This window comes from Uranotaenia lowii, chromosome 3 (assembly GCF_029784155.1).
Source record: "Uranotaenia lowii strain MFRU-FL chromosome 3, ASM2978415v1, whole genome shotgun sequence".
Lineage (NCBI taxonomy): Eukaryota > Metazoa > Arthropoda > Insecta > Diptera > Culicidae > Uranotaenia > Uranotaenia lowii.
Window position 1 is genome coordinate 210387963 of NC_073693.1, and position 5474 is coordinate 210393436.

The 5474-nt window shown below is 45.4% G+C and overlaps 1 long non-coding RNA gene across 1 annotated transcript; it reads right to left on the minus strand.

Moving 5' to 3' along the window:
* Nucleotides 1-709: 709 nt before the first annotated feature.
* Nucleotides 710-4797, minus strand: LOC129754373 (uncharacterized). Its single transcript, XR_008739015.1, has 2 exons — nt 4504-4797; nt 710-2438 (listed from the first exon to the last, which is right to left on the minus strand). It is a non-coding gene; the product is annotated as an uncharacterized LOC129754373 (long non-coding RNA).
* Between the last annotated feature and the right edge of the window lie 677 nt (nt 4798-5474).

A 5474-nucleotide genomic window follows, 5' to 3' on the forward strand; every position in this document is an offset into this window, starting at 1 on the left:
AATTTCAAAATAGGGGATCAAATCGATATTAAAAGAGAAAAATCTGTATGAAAAAATATCAGTTTATTCGATTGTACTGATTGGAACCTTTTATGGATTTCAATGCTTCAAGTTGTTGATAACAAGATAGGAAACGAGGTGACTTAAGTTCATTTGTTTTAGCTTAATTAAGTTTAGCATGATTATATTCTACGAACTAAATGCAGGCTTCAATGCGTGATAAGTATTATTTATCCGAAGTTTTTATGTCCTGTAGAAACTTTTGCTCCTTTCTCGACCCAAAATCTCAGAAGGAAATGAACCACCTGAAGACACAATTGACCGCAGTCAATCTGTTCCCCTTGAAAAAAGAATCTTCCTTCAAACAAGCCAGTTGTCTTTCAAAATTGTTTGTTAACAATAATTACATCCGTTACCGTAATTCAATATAAAAAGATTAGCCGAATATGCTACGGTTCCTGTTTTTTGCTCGTCGGAATCAAAAATCAAGTTCATAGCTACTTCATAGCCAACCCCAGGTTCGGATTTTGTTTGGTTTGCAGTCAGAAGGAAGCAAGATTGAATAAAAAATAACGATCCTTACTTTTTTTCTCTGTTGGTTGTTGTTGTTGTTGCTACAGCTACTACTTCACTTGCTGGAGCCTGCGTCCGCTTCCGGTTTTCCGGATTGTAACGTCGTCAACCTTTTGCATTCACGTTTTGCTTGGAAGCTACTTGCTTGGTTGTTAGCGCTCGTAGAGACCAATAAAAGTGTGCACACTGATGGGCGGTAGGAACGGTTTTTCCTCGTTTTCTCTCGTTTCCCGAGACCCAGTGTTAACCGGAAATGACAGCTGCCACTCGGAGACTGAAAGGCCGGAGGAGAATGGGGTAAGGTGTGTATTGTTGATGTTTTTTTCTTCTCTTCTGCTTCTTGAAACTCTTGCTTTGATGTTGCTTGTGCACAGCACACAGCGAAGCTGTGTGTGTGGTTCTGTTTGTTGATTGGGGATGTAGGAAACTCCACTATGCACTGACAATACCAAACTAGGGCTAGGTTGTTTTCACCCGACGGCTTTTTCCTCGGAGCCGAGGAAATCACTCAGATTCACTTCACTCTAGTAGGTATAGCTAAAACCTTGATCCGCAGCACACATGTTGAATGAATGGCACACAAAAATAAACTTGCCTACCCGGATCACTAGAAGATCATTGCCGACTCACCGACTGAGACGAGGAGGAGCAAAGTAATTATAATCTGGTTCAAGCTCGGAAAGTTCCGTTCTAGGTTCTGGGAGCAATCTGACTAGCAACACGATTGCTGCCCTAAGGATCAAAAGAGCACCAGAGTATACCGCGTTTAATCCTCCGGCGGCTCGCTAGTTGTAGCACTTTTCGTATTTTTATTTAGATTAATTTTTTTCTTCTCTTCGCTCTTTCTCTGGTAGTGTATCCTTCGTTTTCACTGTTCACTGGGCTCCAAACGGAGTGGAATTTTGTATTTTTTCTGTTATTATTATTTTTTCGGTACGGTCACCCCCACAGTTGAGGATTTGAGCTAGTCAGGGAGATGAATCCGAGGAGGATGGCTCCGGTGTCCGCTTTTTGTGGAGCTCACAGGGACTGACTAGAAGCAGCAAGCACCACACTGTTCTTCACGCTCCGGTTCACTAATGCTCCAGTGCACCACTTAACATTTGGATTTCACACAAACCTTCTTCGCTTCCACAGCAGCAGGAGGATCAACTCTTGTCGGTCGTTTTGATGGTTGAATGCTTTCGGGAGTTGCTCCTGCTTACTGGTTCTGGTTCTGGTTGTTGCCGGTTTTGGCCCTGGTTCGTTTGCTCATATATTAACGGGATTCTGAGCGCACTTTACTGCTTCCTTCGGCTGGCAGCATAATCAAGGGCTAGATAGCGGGGGTTGACGGATTTGCTGCTCGCTGCAAATGGGAGGCAAGAACGATTCGGTTCAACTTGTTTTGGCTCGTCGTATTTTACACTCTAGGAATCCAACAGCAGCCAAAGGAGTGATTCACTCAAGCATTAAGTGCTTTCTACGATTCTTCTTTTCAAACAGATTTACACCGATTCACTTTGTAGATTGGAATTTTCACGGGCAGGGGGCGTAAGGTGTGTTTTCGCTATTGCTATTGTGCACTATCTGTGAAATTGATACCCAAGATCTAATAGAAGCTTATACACTGAACGGTTGAACCATCACTAGCAAAGCGGATTTGTTGAATACAACTATGCTTGGGTTATTAGCAAACACTTCTGTACAAACATATCTGAGCTTGGCACCATTTATCATCCGAGCCAGTAGACTGACAGACACGTTCGTTGATAGGATTAATGAAAACTCTTCAGCAAATATTTGCTACCAATCTCCCTCGCACTCACATACACACTCGTCGACTATCGACGCTCACTTTTGCACCAACAACTGTGAATAGAAAACTACAACAAGATTCAGAACCCAGGGCTGCCCAAAGTTTTCCGCCCCACGGAGGAGCCTTCGTATTTCGCTTGGTTGGTATATTTTAACCCCCGAAAATGACGCAGAGCGAAACAGGAAAGCTCCAAGACGGCGCTGCTGTTGACTTAGGCCCCCCTCAAAAAACACCAAACATCCGAAATCAACTCATATAGATTTTCCAATTTCGCATAAAATTGACCCTTTCCTGTTCCGCCTGGGAGCGACCCACTTTTTCTGGGGTTGGTCCCATCTTCGAGCAGCTGTTTTCACCAGATTCCAAAGCAGCAAGAATTTATCCGTTTTCGCACTTCACCAATGATTGCTTACTCAAGAGTTGTTCACCTTTTTTTTCGTTGCTCCCCTCTTCCTTCCTTCTAATCGTCCCCGCCTTAGCAAGAAAATATGTAAATCGAAAAATGGACGACTATCGACCAACAACAGTCAGTCAGTCTGAAGGGTGGAATTTGTTTGGGCCCAATCGCCAACTATAGACTCCACTATAGACTGCTACGGCAGATTAGGTTCAGAAAGATTGAAAGATTCCCTCTCGGTACGCGTTGTGAAATAGTTGCAAATGTTGTGTTGCCCCCCTTAGGATTTAGCAATTTATTGTAATTTATTCAAAGGCATCACTATAACATAATTGAATCACTTTGTAAATAGTGGATCCCTCCAGCGGAAAACCAACTATCGACTACTTTTGCTACAGCTGGACACAACACATTCAGTGCGGAGTATCATGTCCCATTATTATTCATCCCATGCCCCTAGCCGATTTGGCTAAGCTACAGAGAATACCCGAGATAACATCACGAATTTGTTTTATTTTTCGCTCTCTCTTCTGCTCTGTTTCTCACCACCCGAGACATTTTTCGTTCCGCGACTTGTACTCCCTCGAGGGACAGCCTTCAAGTGCATCATCCTTCAGGAGTATGTTTGTTATAAACACCCACGCGAACAAACGAGGCGGCGGCAGATGCTCACTCATGTCAACTCAAAGGCTCAAAGGCTCTCGAAAGACATCAAGCTGCACCAGGTGATCACTAGGGTTCACGCTCGTTTAGGTGGAATGACTAACCCGATGCAAGGCTCTAATCACTAGCTGTTTCCATCCTTCCGTAGACCTTCAAACGTTCCGTGTTAACCCACTCGAATTTGCCACAGGGTTGCTGATAAGATGCGGAGAGCTCGCACACAGGTGGGTCGACCAACAAACGAGAAAAACACTCCACAGTGAGCGTATACGTACTTAATTATTCACCAGCATCGATTTTTCCGACACAGAACGAACACGACGTCCGCCACAAATATACTTCAGCCAGGTAGGATTCCGGTGACGTTTTTGCGACAGGTAGCATAACCACATGAGAGGAAAAAATATCAGCAGCCAGCAAGCTAGTAGCGATAAGCTGCCGGGATTACAACAAATTCAAGAGAAAAAAAAAACACTGAGTTGCCCTAGCAAGTGAAGTCAAAGGCTCACGTCCTCCGTCGTCGTCGTCTTCCCAGGTGAAGTATGTTTGTGTTCCGGTTCTGTGTCCAGCAGCACCCAAAAGACGGGGCTGCTCAAACAAAATTTTCCACTCGAGCACCACTTGCTGCCACTAACCACAACCCATTCCCGAATCACTAACTTGCGATCCAATTCGTTGTACGTCAAATGAGAAGGTATTCACCACATATCTACATATCACAAAACACAGGAATCCTTCAATTCGCATGTTCCCAATTTGTTTTGCTCTCATCTGCACGTTTGACGTTTGAACTTTTCCACTGCTGTTGCAATCCACTAGCGCCCCAAAAGCGCACCCCCCATAAAGTGCAATCCTCGGCACAGCATCCATTCGTTGCGGCGCCACCCCTCGTAATTACATCGGGACTAACACCAAAATCACCGCCACTAATCAATTTTCAGCACGCACATTATCATCCCCACCCAAAAATCCACAGGACCAAAACTTTTCATTTACCTCCCACGGTGTGGCACCGAATCGGCCGTACAACGAGCAAGAAAAAAAACAGAGAAAAAGAAAGCCCAATACCAACCACCAACAACAAGAGCAAGAAATCACCGCTCAACACCGCGCTGACCTTACTCACAGCACTAGGCTCACCAGGAGTAAAAATTTTCCACGAGCGCGCGTGGCTCTACTGCTGGCAAGAGCAAGAACACGCGTCGCGACGGTTGCCGAAATCCAACTAGCCGTCCGACCGTCCGAAGAATAGGCTCCGGTAAACTTTTCCCAATCCGCATATTTTCATCTCCGAATGCTCGCCGTCGTCGTAGCCACCATCCCAAGCAAATTTTCCGGATCTTGCTCCCTCAATTCCGTTAGTCGACAAGTGACACACCAATCGCTACACCCTCACTCGCTCACAATTGATAGAGAGCGCGTGAAAACACGCCGAAAGCAACGTGCTTTCGGGTCTTCGGGTGTGCTCAGGATGCACTTTCCATTGCGTCGGCGCACTTTCACAATCTCTCTGAACCGTGAGAAGGAACTCACTCTCCTTAGAGCTCCACCGAGTTTTTCCCAAACCGATCGACCAGACCGGAGCACCACTTGAAATCGAATCCGCGCGGTGTAACTCCCCGGAGTGCTGTCAACACCTGCGCTAATTCGTTGGTTCTATAGAATTCTATCGCTCGCTACCCATCAGCCTAGGACAAGCTAACCGCTCTGCTTGCCTGTCTAACTGCGGGGACTAGGCCAACCCACCCATCCTCATCGCTAACCCCACTGTTGATGATGGTGATGGTGACGATTGCAATCAATGTACATAATGTTCTGATTCCAACCTAAAGAAGTAAAGGGAGAGAACGCCCCTGTCAAGTATTCGGTTACTTCAGAACCTTCTCAACATGTTGATGGCATTTCTAGGCATAGGTTTACTCGAAACCGATCAAAGGGTGGTGATTTATTTATGGTTCACCGGTTAATCATTCGTCGTCGTCGTCGTCGTCGTCATCAAATACTGCGCTAGCTAGGTGGATTCTAGCTGTCGACCTACCTACA